Raw genomic sequence first — 20692 nt, 5'->3', positions numbered from 1 at the left:
AAATAATGGTAGAATATATGAGATAGAAAAACAAAACCAAAACAACTATAGAGAGGCATGAATAATGTGTGACAACTTCCTGTCGACAAACCTGCACAAACAGTATTAAAACAAAACATATGAAAATGAAATATTAGTACACTGAAAGAAGGAGAAGTGAATACCAAAGAAGATTAGTAGAAGGAAACACATAGAAAAACTAGTTAAATTTCTAAAAACTAAACTTGAAATCTAATTAAATGAAACAAAATAGTGCATAATGAAAGTAAATAGAACAATAATATAATCAATGGAAAATTAATTACACAAACTAATATAACATAACATAATTACCAATGTAGAGAAAAGAAATGTATAAGAGTTAGAAAAACGATATTGAAATGTGGATTGAAAAGTAGTAAATATCTTTCACCACTACTTCTTGAGAAAACCTGTAGAAATGGAAATAAACAAAAACAGATGAAAATCAAATGTTAGTACGGTAGACTGGTAAGAAGATAATAATAAAAGAGTACACATAGCAAACTGGTTATGTTTGTAAAAATTAAACTTCAAATCTCATTACATAAACAAACATAACGCAAAATTTAAATTACCAAAACCAAAATCTAGTCAATGAAAATTAGACACACACTATAATAGTAAAAAATTATCAAAATAGACATAACGGTAGAATATATGAGATAGAAAAACAAAACCAAAACAACTATATAGAGGCATGAATAATGTGTGACAACTTCTTGTCGACAAACCTGCACAAACAGTATTAAAACAAAACATATGAAAATGAAATATTAGTACACTGAAGTAAGGAGAAGTGAATACGAAAGAAGATTTGTAGAAGGAAACACATACAAAAACTAGTTAAATTTCTAAAAACTAAAGTTGAAATCTAATTGAATGAAACAAAATAGTGCATAATGAAAGTAAATAGAACAATAATATAATCAATGGAAAATTAGTTACACAAACTAATATAACATAACATAATTACCAGTGTAGAGAAAACCAATGTATAAGAGTTAGAAAAACGATATTGAAATGTGGATTGAAAAGTAGTAAATATCTTTCACTACTACTTCTTGACAAACCTGCAGAAATGCAAATAAACAAAAACAGATGAAAATCAAATGTTAGTACACTAGACTGGTAAGAAGATAATAATAAAAGAGTACACATAGCAAACTGGTTATGTTTGTAAAAATTAAACTTCAAATCTCATTAAATAAACAAACATAATGCAAAATGAAAATTACCAAAACCAAAATCTAATCAATGAAAATTGAACACACACAATAATAGAAAAAAATTATCAAAATAGACATAATCGTAGAATATATGAGATAGAAAAACAAAACCAAAACAACTATAGAGAGGCATGAATAATGTGTGACAACTTCCTATCGACAAACCTGCACAAACAGTATTAAAACAAAACTTATGAAAATGAAATATTAGTACACTGAAAGAAGGAAAAGTGAATACCAAAGAAGATTAGTAGAAGGAAACACATAGAAAAACTAGTTAAATTTCTAAAAACTAAACTTGAAATCTAATTGAATGAAACAAAATAGTGCATAATGAAAGCAAATAGAACAATAATGTAATCAATGGAAAATTAATTACACAAACTAATGTAACATAACAGAATTATCAATGTAGTGAAAAGAAATGTATAAGAGTTAGAAAACGATATTGAAATGTGGATTCAAAAGTAGTAAATATCTTTCACTACTACTTCTTGAGAAAACCTGTAGAAATGGAAATAAACAAAAACAGATGAAAATCAAATGTTAGTACAGTAGACTGGTAAGAAGATAATAATAAAAGAGTACACATAGCAAACTGGTTATGTTTGTAAAAATTAAACTTCAAATCTCATTACATAAACAAACATAACGCAAAATTTAAATTACCAAAACCAAAATCTAGTCAATGAAAATTAAACACACACTATAATAGAAAAAAATTATCAAAATAGACATAACGGTAGAATATATGAGATAGAAAAACAAAACCAAAACAACTATAGAGAGGCATGAATAATGTGTGACAACTTCCTGTCGACAAACCTGCACAAACAGTATTAAAACAAAACTTATGAAAATGAAATATTAGTACACTGAAAGAAGGAGAAGTGAATACCAAAGAAGATTAGTAGAAGGAAACACATAGAAAAACTAGTTAAATTTCTAAAAACTAAACTTGAAATCTAATTGAATGAAACAAAATAGTGCATAATGAAAGCAAATAGAACAATAATGTAATCAATGGAAAATTAATTACACAAACTAATGTAACATAACAGAATTATCAATGTAGTGAAAAGAAATGTATAAGAGTTAGAAAACGATATTGAAATGTGGATTCAAAAGTAGTAAATATCTTTCACTACTACTTCTTGAGAAAACCTGTAGAAACGGAAATAAACAAAAACAGATGAAAATCAAATGTTAGTACAGTAGACTGGTTAGAAGATAATAATAAAAGAGTACACATAGCAAACTGGTTATGTTTGTAAAAATTAAACTTCAAATCTCATTACATAAACAAACATAACGCAAAATTTAAATTACCAAAACCAAAATCTAGTCAATGAAAATTAAACACACACTATAATAGAAAAAAATTATCAAAATAGACATAACGGTAGAATATATGAGATAGAAAAACAAAACCAAAACAACTATATAGAGACATGAATAATGTGTGACAACTTCCTGTCGACAAACCTGCACAAACAGTATTAAAACAAAACATATGAAAATGAAATATTAGTACATTGAAAGAAGGAGAAGTGAATACCAAAGAAGATTAGTAGAAGGAAACACATAGAAAAACTAGTTAAATTTCTAAAAACTAAACTTGAAATCTAATTGAATGAAACAAAATAGTGCATAATGAAAACAAATAGAACAATAATGTAATCAATGGAAAATTAATTACACAAACTAATGTAACATAACCGAATTATCAATGTAGTGAAAAGAAATGTACAAGAGTTAGAAAAACGATATTGAAATGTGGATTCAAAAGTAGTAAATATCATTCACTACTACTTCTTGACAAACCTTTAGAAATGGAAATAAACAAAAACAGATGAAAATCAAATGTTAGTACACTAGACTGGTAAGAAGATAATCATAAAAGAGTACACATAGCAAACTGGTTATGTTTGTAATAATTAAACTTCAAATCTCATTAAATAAACAAACATAATGCAAAATTAAAATTACCAAAACCAAAATCTAATCAATGAAAATTAAACACACACTATAATAGAAAAAAATTATCAAAATAGACATAACGGTAGAATATATGAGATAGAAAAACAAAACCAAAACAACTATAGAGAGGCATGAATAATGTATGACAACTTCCTGTCAACAAACGTGCACAAACAGTATTAAAACAAAACATATGAAAATGAAATATTAGTACACTGAAGTAAGGAGAAGTGAATACCAAAGAAGATTAGTAAAAGGAAACACATAGAAAAACTAGTTAAATTTCTAAAAACTAAAGTTGAAATCTAATTGAATGAAACAAAATAGTGCATAATGAAAGTAAATAGAACAATAATATAATCAATGGAAAATTAGTTACACAAACTAATATAACATAACATAATTACCAGTGTAGAGAAAACAAATGTATAAGAGTTAGAAAAACGATATTGAAATGTGGATTGAAAAGTAGTAAATATCTTTCACTACTACTTCTTGACAAACCTGCAGAAATGGAAATAAACAAAAACAGATGAAAATCAAATGTTAGTACACTAGACTGGTAAGAAGATAATAATAAAAGAGTACACATAGCAAACTGGTTATGTTTGTAAAAATTAAACTTCAAATCTCATTAAATAAACAAACATAATGCAAAATGAAAATTACCAAAACCAAAATCTAATCAATGAAAATTGAACACACACAATAATAGAAAAAAATTATCAAAATAGACATAATGGTAGAATATATGAGATAGAAAAACAAAACCAAAACAACTATAGAGAGGCATGAATAATGTGTGACAACTTCCTGTCGACAAACCTGCACAAACAGTATTAAAACAAAACATATGAAAATGAAATATTAGTACACTGAAAGAAGGAGAAGTGAATACCAAAGAAGATTAGTAGAAGGAAACACATAGAAAAACTAGTTAAATTTCTAAAAACTAAACTTGAAATCTAATTAAATGAAACAAAATAGTGCATAATGAAAGCAAATAGAACAATAATGTAATCAATGGAAAATTAATTACACAAACTAATGTAACATAACAGAATTATCAATGTAGTGAAAAGAAATGTATAAGAGTTAGAAAACGATATTGAAATGTGGATTCAAAAGTAGTAAATATCTTTCACTACTACTTCTTGAGAAAACCTGTAGAAATGGAAATAAACAAAAACAGATGAAAATCAAATGTTAGTACAGTAGACTGGTAAGAAGATAATAATAAAAGAGTACACATAGCAAACTGGTTATGTTTGTAAAAATTAAACTTCAAATCTCATTACATAAACAAACATAACGCAAAATTTAAATTACCAAAACCAAAATCTAGTCAATGAAAATTAGACACACACTATAATAGTAAAAAATTATCAAAATAGACATAACGGTAGAATATATGAGATAGAAAAACAAAACCAAAACAACTATATAGAGGCATGAATAATGTGTGACAACTTCCTGTCGACAAACCTGCACAAACAGTATTAAAACAAAACATATGAAAATGAAATATTAGTACACTGAAGTAAGGAGAAGTGAATACGAAAGAAGATTTGTAGAAGGAAACACATACAAAAACTAGTTAAATTTCTAAAAACTAAAGTTGAAATCTAATTGAATGAAACAAAATAGTGCATAATGAAAGTAAATAGAACAATAATATAATCAATGGAAAATTAGTTACACAAACTAATATAACATAACATAATTACCAGTGTAGAGAAAACCAATGTATAAGAGTTAGAAAAACGATATTGAAATGTGGATTGAAAAGTAGTAAATATCTTTCACTACTACTTCTTGACAAACCTGCAGAAATGCAAATAAACAAAAACAGATGAAAATCAAATGTTAGTACACTAGACTGGTAAGAAGATAATAATAAAAGAGTACACATAGCAAACTGGTTATGTTTGTAAAAATTAAACTTCAAATCTCATTAAATAAACAAACATAATGCAAAATGAAAATTACCAAAACCAAAATCTAATCAATGAAAATTGAACACACACAATAATAGAAAAAAATTATCAAAATAGACATAATGGTAGAATATATGAGATAGAAAAACAAAACCAAAACAACTATAGAGAGGCATGAATAATGTGTGACAACTTCCTATCGACAAACCTGCACAAACAGTATTAAAACAAAACTTATGAAAATGAAATATTAGTACACTGAAAGAAGGAGAAGTGAATACCAAAGAAGATTAGTAGAAGGAAACACATAGAAAAACTAGTTAAATTTCTAAAAACTAAACTTGAAATCTAATTGAATGAAAAAAAATAGTGCATAATGAAAGCAAATAGAACAATAATGTAATCAATGGAAAATTAATTACACAAACTAATGTAACATAGCAGAATTATCAATGTAGTGAAAAGAAATGTATAAGAGTTAGAAAATGATATTGAAATGTGGATTCAAAAGTAGTAAATATCTTTCACTACAACTTCTTGAGAAAACCTGTAGAAATGGAAATAAACAAAAACAGATGAAAATCAAATTGTAGTACAGTACACTGGTAAGAAGATAAAAATAAAAGAGTACACATAGCAAACTGGTTATGTTTGTAAAAATTAAACTACAAATCTCATTACATAAACAAACATAATGCAAAATTAAAATTACCAAAACCAAAATCTAGTCAATGAAAATTAAACACACACTATAATAGAAAAAAATTATCAAAATAGACATAACGGTAGAATATATGAGATAGAAAAACAAAACCAAAACAACTATAGAGAGGCATGAATAATGTGTGACAACTTGCTGTCGACAAACCTGCACAAACAGTATTAAAACAAAACATATGAAAATGAAATATTAGTACACTGAAAGAAGGAGAAGTGAATACCAAAGAAGATTAGTAGAAGGAAACACATAGAAAAACTAGTTAAATTTCTAAAAACTAAAGTTGAAATCTAATTGAATGAAACAAAATAGTGCATAACGAAAGTAAATAGAACAATAATATAATCAATGGAAAATTAGTTACACAAACTAATATAACATAACATAATTACCACTGTAGAGAAAACCAATGTATAAGAGTTAGAAAAACGATATTGAAATGTGGATTGAAAAGTAGTAAATATCTTTCACTACTACTTCTTGACAAACCTGCAGAAATGAAAATAAACAAAAATAGATGAAAATCAAATGTTAGTACACTAGACGAGTAAGAAGATAATAATAAAAGAGTACACATAGCAAACTGGTTATGTTTGTAAAAATTAAACTTCAAATCTCATTACATAAACAAACATAATGCAAAATTAAAATTACCAAAACCAAAATCTACTCAATGAATATTAAACCAACACTATAATGGAAAAAAATTATCAAAATAGACATAACGGTAGAATATATGAGATAGAAAAACAAAACCAAAACAACTATAGAGAGGCATGAATAATGTGTGACAACTTCCTGTCGACAAACCCGCACAAACAGTATTAAAACAAAACATATGAAAATGAAATATTAGTACACTGAAAGAAGGAGAAGTGAATACCAAAGAAGATTAGTAGAAGGAAACACATAGAAAAACTAGTTAAATTTCTAAAAACTAAACTTGAAATCTAATTGAAAGAAACAAAATAGTGCATAATGAAAGCAAATAGAACAATAATGTAATCAATGGAAAATTAATTACACAAACTAATGTAACATAACAGAATTATCAATGTAGTGAAAAGAAATGTATAAGAGTTAGAAAACGATATTGAAATGTGGATTCAAAAGTAGTAAATATCTCTCACTACTACTTCTTGAGAAAACCTGTAGAAATGGAAATAAACAAAAACAGATGAAAATCAAATTGTAGTACAGTAGACTGGTAAGAAGATAATAATAAAAGAGTACACATAGCAAACTGGTTATGTTTGTAAAAATTAAACTTCAAATCTCATTACATAAACAAACATAATGCAAAATTAAAATTACCAAAACCAAAATCTAGTCAATGAAAATTAAACACACACTATAATAGAAAAAAATTATCAAAATAGACATAACGGTAGAATATATGAGATAGAAAAACAAAATCAAAACAACTATAGAGAGGCATGAATAATGTGTGGCAACTTCCTGTCGACAAACCTGCACAAACAGTATTAAATCAAAACATATGAAAATGAAAAATTAGTACACTGAAGTAAGGAGATGTGAATAACAAATAAGATTAGTAGAAGGAAACACATAGAAAAACTAGTTAAGTTTCTAATAACATAATTTGAAATCTAATTGAATGAAACAAAATAGTGCATAAAGAAAGTAAATAGAACAATAATATAATCAATGCAAAATTAATTACACAAACTAATATAACATAACATAATTACCAATGTAGAGAAAAGAAGTGTATAACAATTACAAAAATGTTATTGAAATGTTGATACCAAAGTAGTAACAATCTTTCACTACTACTTGTTGACAAAGCTGCTGAAATGGAATTAAACAAAAATAGATAAAAATCAAATGTCAGAACACTAGAGTGGGTAAGAAGATAATAATAAACGAGAAGACATAGCACAACTGGTTATGTTTGTAATAATTAAACTTCAAATCTGATTAAATAAACAAACATAATGCAAAATGAAAATTACCAAAACCAAAATCTAATCAATGAAAATTAAACACACACTGTAATAGAAATAAATTATCAAAATAGGCATAACGATAGAATATAAGAGATAGAAAAACAAAACCAAAACATGTATGGAGAGGCATGAATAATGTGTGACAACTTCATGTTGACAAACCTGCACAAACAGTATTAAAACAAAACATATTAAAATGAAATATTAGTACACTGAAGTAAGGAGATGTGAATAACAAATAAGATTAGTAGAAGGAAACACATAGAAAAACTAGTTAAGTTTCAAAAAACATAATTTGAAATCCAATTGAATGAAACAATGGAAAACTAATTACACAAACTAATGTAACATAACATAATTATCAATGTAGTGAAAAGAAATGTATTAGAGGTAGAAAAACGATATTGAAATGTGGATTCAAAAGTAGTAAATATCTTTCACTACTACTTCTTGAAAAACCTGTAGAAATGGAAATAAACAAAAACAGATGAAAATCAAATGTTTGTACACTAGAGTGGGTAAAAAGATATTAACAAAAGAGAAGACATAGCACAATTGGTTATGTTTGTAATATTTAAACTTCAAATCTGATTAAATAAACAAACATAATGCAAAAAGAAAATTACCAAAACCAAAATCTAATCATTGAAAATTAAACACACACTATAATAGAAAAAAATTATCAAAATAGACATAACGGTAGAATATAAGAGAGAGAAAAACAAAACCAAAACATCTATAGAGAGGCATGAATAATGTGTGACAACTTCCTGTTGACAAACATGTACAAACAGTATTAAAACAAAACATATGAAAATGAAATATTGGTACACTGAAGTGAGGAGATGTGAATAACAAAGAAGATTAGTAAAAGGAAACAAATAGAATAACTAGTTAAGTTTCTAAACACATAATTTGAAATCTAATTGAATGAAACAAAATAGTGCATAATGAAAGCAAATAGAACAATAATGTAATCAATGGAAAATTAATTACACAAACTAATGTAACATAACATAATTACCAGTGTAGAGAAAACCAATGTATAAGAGTTAGAAAAACGATATTGAAATGTGGATTGAAAAGTAGTAAATATCTTTCACTACTACTTCTTGACAAACCTGCAGAAATTGAAATAAACAAAAACAGATGAAAATCAAATGTTAGTACACTAGACTGGTAAGAAGATAATAATAAAAGAGTACACATAGCAAACTGGTTATGTTTGTAAAAATTAAACTTCAAATCTCATTAAATAAACAAACATAATGTAAAATGAAAATTACCAAAACCAAAATCTAATCAATGAAAATTGAACACACACAATAATAGAAAAAAATTATCAAAATAGACATAACGGTAGAATATAAGAGATAGAAAAACAAAACCAAAAAATCTATAGAGAGGCATGAATAATGTGTGACAACTTCCTGTCGACAAACCTGCACAAACAGTATTAAAACAAAACATATGAAAATGAAATATTAGTACACTGAAGTAACGAGATGTAAATACCAAAGAAGATTAGTAGAAGGAAACACAGAAAAACTAGTTAAGTTTCTAAAAACATAATTTGAAATCTAATTGAATAAAACAAAATAGTGCATAATGAAATTAAATAGAACAATAATGTAATCAATGGAAAATTAATTACACAAACTAATGTAACATAACATAATTATCAATGTAGTGAAAAAAAATGTATTAGAGTTAGAAAAACGATATTGAAAAGTGGATTCAGAAGTAGTAAATATCTTTCACTACTACTTCTTGACAAACCTGTAGAAATGGAAATAAACAAAAACAGATGAAAATCAAATGTTAGTACACTAGATCGGTAGGAAGATAATAATAAAAGAGAACACATAGCAAACTGGTTATGTTTGTAAAAATTAAACTTCAAATCTTATTAAATAAACAAACGTAATGCAAAATGAAAATTACCCAAACCAAAATCTAATCAGTAAAAATTAAACACACACTATAATAGAAAAAAATTATCAAAATAGACATGACGGTAGAATATATGAGATAGAAAAACAAAACCAAAACAAATATAGAGAGACATGAATAATGTTTGACAACTTCCTGTCGACAAACCTGCACAAACAGTATTAAAACAAAACATATGAAAATGAAATGTTAGTATACTGAAGTAAGGAGAAGTGAATACCAAAGAAGATTAATAGAAGGAAACACATAGAAAAACTAGTTAAATTTCTAAAAACATAATTTGAAATCTAATTGAATGAAACAAAATAGTGCATAATGAAAGTAAATAGAACAATAATATAATCAATGAAAAATTAATTACACAAACTAATATAACATAACATAATTACCAATGTAGAGAAAAGAAATGTATAACAATTAGAAAAATGTTATTGAAATGTTGATACCAAGTAGTAACAATCTTTCACTACTACTTGTTGACAAAGTTGCTGAAATGGAATTAAACAAAAACAGATGAAAATCAAATGTCAGAACACTAGAGTGGGTAAGAAGATAATAATAAACGAGAAGGCATAGCACAACTGGTTATGTTTGTAATAATTAAACTTCAAATCTGATTAAATAAACAAACATAATGCAAAATGAAAATTACCAAAACCAAAATCTAATCAATGAAAAAATTAAACACACACTATAATAGAAAAAAATTATCAAAATAGGCATAACGATAGAATATAAGAGATAGAAAAATAAAACCAAAACATCTATAGAGAGGCATGAATAATGTGTGACAACTTCATGTTGACAAACCTGCACAAACAGTATTAAAACAAAACATATGAAAATGAAATCTTACTACACTGAAGTAAGGAGATGTGAATAACAAATAAGATTAGTAGAAGGAAACACATAGAAAAACTAGTTAAGTTTCAAAAAACATAATTTGAAATCCAATTGAATGAAACAATGGAAAATTAATTACACAAACTAATGTAACATAACATAATTATCAATGTAGTGAAAAGAAATGTATAAGAGGTAGAAAAACGATATTGAAATGTGGATTCAAAAGTAGTAAATATCTTTCACTACGACTTCTTGAAAATCCTGTAGAAATGGAAATAAATAAAAACAGATGAAAATCAAATGTTTGTACACTAGAGTGGGTAAAAAGATATTAATAAAAGAGAAGACATAGCACAACTGGTTGTGTTTGTAATATTTAAACTTCAAATCTGATTAAATAAACAAACATAATGCAAAAAGAAAATTACCAAAACCAAAATCTAAACAATGAAAATTAAACACATACTACAATAGGAAACAATTATCAAAATAGACATAACGGTAGAATATATGAGATAGAAAAACAAAACCAAAACGTCTATAGAGAGGCATGAATAATATGTGAAAACCTCCTGTTGACAAACCCGCACAAACCATTTTAAAACAACACATATGAAAATGAAATATTAGTACATTGAAGTAAGGACATGTGAATAACAGAGAAGATTAGTAGAAGGAATCCCATAGAAAAACTAGTTAAATTTCTAAAAACTAAAGTTGAAATCTAATTGAATGAAAATAAATAGAACAATAATGTAATAAATGAAATGTTAAATACACAAAATATTGTAACATAACATAATTATCAATGTTGAGAAAAGAAATGTATGAGCGTTAGAAAAATGAAATTGAAATGTTCATACAAAAGTAGTAACAATCTTTCACTACTACTTGTAGACAAACTTGTAGAAATGGAATTAAACAATAACAGATGAAAATAAAATTTAGTACACTAGAGTGGGTAAGAAGATATTAATAAAATAGAACACATAAGAAAAAAGGATATGTTAGTAAAAATTAAATTTAAAATTTGATTAAATGACACAAAATTGAGCAGAATGAAAATAACTAGAACAATAATCTAATTAATGAAAATGAACTACTCCATATAACATATCAAAATAATTAGATTAAAATATGTCTATGGTCCCGATTTTCGTTCAAAATAATGGATTTGGTCCTTCTATTTTATAAGCCTCAATTAGGTCCATATTTTCAAGAAATGATATCAATCATTCCCTTTCTGTAAAATTGGGTTAAACGACTAAGAGGACAGTGAATAGGTATGGATTTGTCTAATTAAACAGTGATTAGGCAAATCAAATTACTGATGTCGATTATTCTTTTTTAATAATTAACATATACTGCAAATTAGGATTTTTCTAAGAAGGTGGAATAGACATTAGCATTTTGCAAAATTGAGATTTTCTTTTTGAAGGGAAATGGGATTAATGAATAATAAAATATTTAGGTATTCGGTGAATATCATCATCTCTGCGAACGTGTTAGATGGAATCACGATTTCGTTGCAGTTGAAGGTTGAGGTGAGTAGATATTGTGGTCTCGATCTCCCATGGTGGACGATTTGCTTCTTGTTCATGGACCTCGACTCTTCTTCCAAAAGCTTTGGACTTTGCAATGAATTACCTAAGGGGCTGTTTAAATAGGGTTGCATAGATGATGCGCTCCTCGTGCTTGACTAAATGCTTGAAAAGGATTTTGATTCCTCATGATGATTTCACGGTTGAAGTTGTTTTTGGAGTACTAGGGAAGAAGGAGCGCCATCGAAGAAGCTTTGTTGATAAAGAAATTGAGGGGTTGGTTACCATGATGTGTGAGCATGGGGTTTTCCTTAATGTGTTTAAGCTAACCCAAATGATAACAAAGATGTGCCGGCACTGAAACAATGGTGTGGCGTGGCAGGTTTTGTAGATTGGGTAGTGCAATTGCGGTTAAAGTTGCGTCCTATAAAGCACTGTTAGTTGGGTTGGGAAGGGAGAGGCACACTCAGTGAATGAATAAACTGATGGCGGATAAAGCCTAGTGTTGTGACCATTGGGATTATTGTTAATCAGTTGTGCAAAGCTAGGAAGATTTATGAGGCAATGAAGATGTTTGATAAGTTGAGAGCCAAAGCAGAAAGTAATTTCTAATATACGTTAATTATCAAAAAACAATAATGCACATTAGTAATTTATTTGTCTGTTCATTGTTTAATGAGATAAAATCATGCCTATTCATTGTTCCTTTACTAACCTAATTTAATAGCAAGGGCATGATTGATACAAATTTTTGATATTAGGGATCGAACTGAGACTTACAAAAATAGAAGGACCAAATCAATATTTTTGAACGAAAATGGGAACCAAAGACATAATTTAACGAAAAGTAGAGAAGAATAAATAAAAGAGTTAGAAAAACAAAACCACAACATTTGTAGAGAGACACCAATAATGTGTGACAACTACTTCTTAGCAAACCTGCATAAACATAATTAAGCCAAAAAAGATTAAAATGTAATGTTAGTACTTTGGTGTAAATTAGGAGATGTCAATAGAAGAGAAAATTAGCGGAAGGAAACATATGGAAAAATTAGTTAAGTTTGTAAAACAGTACCTAATAAAAATAACTGGAACAATAATGTCATCATAAAATAATTGATTACACAAATTGTTGCAACAAAATGAAATTATGAATGTAGAGAAAAGAACAGTAGAAGACTTAGAAAAAAAAAAGCAAGACATATGTACAGAGACAATAGTAATCTTTCACCACTTCTTGTTAACACACTTTGGAAGAGAAAATTAGTAGAAGTACACACTTCAAAAAACTAAAGTTAAAATATAATTGAATGAAACAAAATAGTGTTGAAGGAAAATGAATAGAACAATGATGTAATCAATGAAAATTAATTATACAAACTATCGTAACAGAAAAAAAATTATCAAACCAGAGAAAAGAAAAGTACAAGAGTTAGAAAAAATAAAATGAAAGTAGTCTTATAAAAAGCAATAACAATCTTTTACTATTGCTTCTCGACAAACATGCTAAAATGGAATTAAGCCAAAGTAGATAAAAAATGCAATGTTAGTTCACTAGGGTGAGTAAGGAGTTGTTAATAAAAGAGAAAAGTAGTAAAAGGAAACGCATAGCAATTTGTATAAACTAAAGTTAAAATCCGATTAAATAACACAAAAATAATTCAAAATGAAAATAACTTGAACAATAATCTGATTAATGAAAATAAAGTACTCACAAAACAGAGAAAAATAATAAATGTAGAGAAAAATAAAATAGAAGAGTTAGAAAAACAAAACCACAACCATTGTAGAGAGGCAACGATAATGTATGACAATTACTTCTTAACAAACCTCCAGAAACATAGTTAAGCCAAAACAAATGATAATTCAACATTAGTACTTTGGTGTAAGTAAGATGTTAATATAAGATAAAATTAGCAGAAAAAAACGCATAGAAAAGTTGGTTAAATTTGTAAAAATAATGCAGAATTAAAATAAATGGAACAATAATGTAAGCAATGAATAATTAATTATACAAACTATTGCAACTGAATGGAAAAACCAGTTAAGTTTGTAAAAACTGAAGTTAAAATCCAATTAAATGACATGATATAATGCAAAACGAAAATAAATAGAATAATAATGTAATCAATGAAAATTTAGTTACACAAACTATTACAACAGAATGAAATATTATCAATGTAGAGAAAAGAACCGTATAAAAATTAGAAAAACGAAAGCAATAACAATCTTTCACATTTGCTTGTTAACGAATTTACAGAAATAAAATTCAACCAAAATAGATGAAAAATGCAACATTGCTACACTAGAGTAAGTGAGGAGATGTTAGTATAAGTAAACATGTAGCATAACTAGTTATGTTTGTAAAAACTAAATTTCAAATTTGATTACAAAACACAAGATAGTGCGAAATGAAAATAACTACAACATTAATCTAATCAATGAAAATTAATTACAAACTACAATAGATCAAAATTATCAATGCATAAAAGTATAAGAGTTAGAAAAACAAAATTAAAGTGTGGGTACAAAAGCAGTAACAATAATTTGCTATTACTTGTTGTCAAACCAACAAAAACGAAATTAAATCAAAACAACTGAAAAATGCAACGTTTGTACACTAAAATGAGTAAGGACATGTTAATAAAAGAGAAAAGTGGTAAAAGGAAACACACAAAAGAATCGGTTAAGTTTGTCAAAAAAGTGCAGAATGAAAATAATTGAAAAAATAATCTAATCAATGAATAATTAATTACACAAACTATTGCAACAGAAGAAGATTATCAATATAGAGAAAGGAACAGTAGAAGAGTTAAAAAAACAAAAGCAAGGGATTTATACAGAGACAATAATAATCTTTCGTTACTACTTCTTAATAAACCTGCAGAAATCTAATATAATCCTAATATATCTAGAATCAAATTATAACTCTAATTAATGAAATCGGTCACAAAATTATAGAAAAGTTAGGCTTTAGTTTAAGGTTAGGTTTATGGCTAGGGTTAGGTTTATGGTTTACTATTACTGTTATGTTTAGGGTTAGAGTTTAGGTTTATGGTTAGGGTGGTTATTGTTAGGTTAGGTTGGGGTTATGTTAGGGTTTGTGGTTAGAGATTTGGGTTTGGGATAGGGTTAGTGTTAGGATTTAGTGTTTGGAGTTTATTGTTAGGGTTTAAGGGTTAGGGTTATGGTAAGGATTTAGAGGTTAGGGTTTTGGTAGGGTTATGGGTATGGATGTCACAAGGGAGTTGATCATGGTAAATATCTAATTATTACAAGAGAGGATCACGATAGAAATGTTCAAGGTCCAAGACAAATTGGGTAAGTGGTAGAGTGCAGGGCTACCAAAAATTGGTTACATGTGCGGAATATATTCTACATGTATGTGTAAATAGCATATGAATAGGAAACGAAAATTATTAACTAAGATTCATCGAAGTTAATCCATGTAATCAAAACCGAAAAACAAACTTATCAATGATTCTCATCGTCACTTCCAAATTTTGTCAAACTTCAGCCTAGAAGACGTAATTTTGTTTTTTTGTGAGGAAATATATTGTAGAAGAAACACAAAGGTAATCATTGATGTCAAAATTCATGTCTCAAATATCAGGTTAAAGTGTTTAGCTTACTGCAACTTGAGCTGAAAGGTAATTTGAACGAAGTATGTTCTGTCCATATACTTTGGTCTTAGTGTTCTTAAGCACTTGCACAACTTCTTCCACCTTAGCTGAAAGAGCATTCGATGATTCCAGGAGAACCAACAGTTCTCAATTTTCCATCTCCAAAGCATACCTGTTATTTTTGCTGCTATGCTAGGCTGTTCAAAGATATCACAGTAAGCACACGATAAGAATTGAAAAACTTAACCTTCAACAACAAAAAGAAAAATAGAATAGTAGATTGTTATGCCTTTAGTTCATGAACAAGCATGTAAAGATGCTCTCCGAGTATCTCTTTTTGCTGCACAGGAGCAGCCCCAGCAAGCAAGCTGTGCAGCATTTCTGGCCCATGGGACCCTCTACCAAATCCTTTTTCCAATTCACACTGGCGTCCACTGGTTATATACTTATGTTGATGGTTCTCTTCAAAAGATAGAAACTTGAGAAATGAGAACATTCAACACATGTAAAGAAAGGATTGACTTGTATTGGAATGAAATCCAACTATTTTCAATTGTTTTATATTAAAAACTAAACAAACAAAAATTATTTTACTAATCCGGTCTCAAGTTCAATTTCTAAAAATAAGTGGCACTAACACCACTGTATTTGTTTTGAGTATGTTCCCTGAAATGAAATTTACTACAGGAAAGTAAACATAAAAAGGAAGCTCAAAACAAACAAAAAGAAAGGGCAAACCTGCTGAATTGCAAAGAAGTACCAGACTGACTATTTTCCTGTTTTGCCTACACTGCTTATCATTGTTAGAAACCTGTGAAAGACATATGTATTCTAGTCATTGCAGCTTTCATCGAGACAAGACCAGTTTTCCAAGTAAAACAAATGTGCAATTTAGTTCCTTCATGCTAAAAGATCTTGATGCATTCTAAAAAGTCATGAAGAATTCTTGGGTTCCAAAACAAAGCTTTTACTCATTACGGAATAGATGGCTGTTGAAAAGATATAGCAGGGGTGCAAAGTCATGAAGAAAAAATATAGTAATTATATACTAGTTCAAACATTAATTGAATATTTTCTAAACAAATAAAATAAAATAAAAATTAAACTACGAAAAATTTCGTACAGGAAAATGAAAATAAAAAATAAAATAACAGTTACATCAGTGCAAATAATAATTGTTTTTTTACGAAATAAAAAAAAATCACTAAATATAACAAAAATAAATTGATTTAAACAGTAATTGGTTAAGGAAATAAAAAATCTATATGGCATTGTAAAATTCTAATATATATAATATTATTAAAAGTAAACAAAGAATCGACATTCCTCCCTCTCACCTCTTCTCCGCCACTTTCACTGTGCCTAACGATTACTTCCTCGTATCAGTATCGCGACGTGACCACATCACTCTCATAATTTTCCCATTCAACAACGTATGATCTTAGTTTTGATTGCACGAATTGCTATTACAAACACCATTTCAGTAACACGATCTCAAAGATCTGGATCAACACACCTTTATCGTTCTCTTTCATTCAAGCAACGTGTTTATATATAATGTCATAACAAGAAATTAATTAAGTTAGAAATATACGAAGATCAAGATTTCAAGAAAAGAAAATAGAGCACAATTGCGTCAAACCTAAACGAAGAAAACATGAATGGAGACGAAACGCACAGGAGGACAAACAAAGTTGACCTAACCATAACAGAGGGATTTACCGGTGGAGGAGTCTTTGCGGACGCGGACGCGGACGCAGTTAAGGCTCTTGAACTCAGAATGCATCAATTAGGAGGCTGTCGGAGACGCGCCAGAATGGAGGTCGCCAACGCGTAGGGCACGCCGGAGAGGCGGCGACCGACGGAGGAACCGCCGTGGATAAATTTGTCGATTGAAAGAGTAAGGAAAGAGAAGGTGCCACCTTAAGGGATTGTTCTTGTGTTCTGTGAAACGGAACAAGAAAACGTTAGTGGTGAGGTGAGTGAGAGAGGAAAGAAGAGGGAAAGAGTGTGATACCATTTGAGACCAAGACAGAGAATCGGAGAGACAAAGAGACAGAGAGTGATGTTGGTGTGTTTGTGCGTACGAGAGTCATTGAGTGTAAGAGGATTCCGCATGCTAGCCGTTAGGTACTAATAAACCATCATCTCCATCCCACACGCGCCTTGCTTGAGTGTCTCCCACACTCTTCATCTCTTTGCAATTTTCCATCATTTGTTATTTAGGGAAATTCGCGCCTCATCAACCAAACTCAATGCCTTTTGGATAAGTTTACCTCATTATTTTTTTAAAATAAAATATTCAAACTATACATAAATCTATTTACTGCAAACTTTGCACAGGTTTTATCTTATTGTTGGTAGAATATGTGACCGTTGGACTGTTAGGGATTATTATCTCTACTTCGTAATTAACTATTACCGTGTCAAATAGATAGTTATATAGTTTTCCTTTATATTATTTTACCAAACATATTTAATCAGTGAGTTTCATACGAGAAGAAACAAACATAACATTTTGATTTTGGTAATGATGATTAATGGAGTGCATTTAGAAAATAATGGTTATTAATAATGGTAGTAGTAGATACGTAGTTATGTGTCTGTAGTTAGAAATATAGTATATTTTTAGGTTAAGGAAGAAAGAGTTACCTTGGACGAAGCATCTCAACAATGCATTAAAATGTATTGTATTTGAATTGTTTGTAATTAAATTCTCTTCATTTTCTAAATAACTTGTTTGGATAAAGAAATTAAAATACCTTACATTTTAATTTTTTGTTTGGATAAAATAATTGAATTTCTTGTAAGATAAAATTTCATTTTAACAACATTTATTTTAGGCTTGATGTAACGTCCCATTTAAATTATAATATAATTAAATGAAACATTACACAAAATAGTACTAGAAACAAGGTCCTGGAGTAAAGCCGCTACTCCTTATAGTTAACCAACGAAAAAATAATTGAACTAGGGCACACCACGATGCAAATAGACCAGTAAAGAAAAGAGTCAATAGTAATTCAAAATATAACCCAAAAGTAAGACGCTACATGGGTCATAGCCCTAGAGAAAAGCCCAAACAAACGAAAATCCAGTACGAGCAAACTATGCAGCGAAATCATCCCTTCCCTGTTGACCTCGAGTACCTCTCGTATCTGCTCACATCAATAAATTGATGATCATCGCAAAGGTAGAAGAACCACATACAAAGCAACCAAACAAGCAAACAGGGTAAGCTAGAGTAGAAATAGTTTATCATGCAGTCACATGCTATTACACAATCCAAGCAGTATTTATCAACCAATCATGTTATGACTTCTCAAGCAATACACTAGACTCAGACTCGACTCATCCGGATTACATATAATCTAGTCGGATGCAGCGGATGCTTGCACTTGTAGTGGATTATCCTGCTCACCCCCGAGCTGCTCACCCTCAAGCGAAGTGTTATAAGTGTTACAATGTCTCAAACCCCCACGCACAAGGTTAGCCCTTAATGAGTTTCGGGCCTCCTACTACTCTCACCACAAGATTCAGTTCGCTCTATGTGAGACTAACTGACTCCTTAGAGCGTCAGGATGCAACCTTACCTTGAATCCTTACCAAATTATATAGATGGGGCACCACCATGAACTCCCACTAACAGGGATCATAGAATTACCTCCCAACCACTGAAGCACGACCATGAGGTCTCACCTAGAGGCCCATGGAATTACGCACTGAGTTTGGCTTCTGAGCGAAAGGTGGTCTCGCCCAGGTGACTAAGGCTCGCACAAGCGAGGGTTCGAGGTGGTTTTTGTGCGAAGTGCTCGCTCAGGTGAGGTAACCTAGCTAAGCGAGATGAACTTGAGAGCTTAGGTGAAAACTGGAAGCTTAAGCTAGGGATGGACGTATTGGGTGATTAAAGTCAATCGATTATGCTGTATTGGTTTGATTGGGGGTTAAATTGTGATGCGTGGTCTATAAGGCTTTGGTGATACATTAAAGGTAGGTTTTGGTTGTGTTCCTTGAGTTGTGGCTTGGAATGTATCCATTGAGTTGTGGCTCGGGATAGGGGTTAAGCACGTGGCATTCTCTGAGTTGTGGCTCAGAATGACGTCCCTTGAGTTGTGGCTTAGGATAGCGGATGAACACGAGGAACTCTTGAGTTGTGGCTCGGGTTGGCGAGTGTTGCCGGTGTGAGTGTGCTGGTTGTGGCCAGTACGGATGGGTCCAAATGGATTGCCCTCCTCAATTTTTTAGCTGACGAGTTTTGTAATCTTGGGATGCTACGAACTATGTTCGTATTGGGAATTCCACCTGGCGTTACGGTGTGTGATCCATAGCATGGTTTCCCGCACGTGCTCTATTGGTTGTGGCCGATAGGTATGACAAGTGACATCTTGAGGTACTCACTAGAGGATGTAGAATACGGTTAACATGGTTGTGGCCATGTGGAAGAAAAGGATGAGGTTCCTTTGAGGCGAAATGATATCAAACATGGTTGTGGCAATGTAGGATGAAAGAAGGGTTTTCTTTTGATGTGTTTTGTTATATGTATATTTGATATATATGTGGTTATTATATTAGCTCACCCTATTTGCTTGTGTTTGGCGATGATCGTGTACACGGTGCACGTGAGCAGAGGATATTGTAGGTGGAGCTGGTGAGACTTAGAGCCGGAGCGGGGCTAGTCGAGGATGAAAAGATTTATCTGCAGTTGTTAATGTTTTTTGTAAGACCCGTAGAATTTAATTAATTAAATAAATAATTAATTAATAAATACGGGAGGGGTAATAATTATGACATTAAATTATGGTTGGTATGACGTGGAAAAGTGCTAGTTCATGTGGTTGAGAGCACTTTGATTGTGCGAGAGGACTTGGGTTCGAGTC

The 20692-nt window shown here is 29.7% G+C and overlaps 1 long non-coding RNA gene across 1 annotated transcript; it reads right to left on the bottom strand.

Moving 5' to 3' along the window:
- Positions 1–11617: 11617 nt before the first annotated feature.
- LOC146882431 (uncharacterized) lies at positions 11618–17923 on the bottom strand. The gene is made up of 3 exons (XR_014984961.1): positions 17833–17923; positions 17153–17759; positions 11618–13131 (listed from the first exon to the last, which is right to left on the bottom strand). It is a non-coding gene; the product is annotated as an uncharacterized LOC146882431 (long non-coding RNA).
- Positions 17924–20692: the final 2769 nt, after the last annotated feature.

Source organism: Vigna unguiculata, chromosome 10, assembly GCF_037176805.1.
Source record: "Vigna unguiculata cultivar grain cowpea cultivar isolate G323 ecotype 2 chromosome 10, ASM3717680v1, whole genome shotgun sequence".
Lineage (NCBI taxonomy): Eukaryota > Viridiplantae > Streptophyta > Magnoliopsida > Fabales > Fabaceae > Vigna > Vigna unguiculata.
The sequence above is the reverse complement of the archived record's forward strand: the minus strand, read 5'-3'. Positions and strand labels throughout refer to the sequence as shown.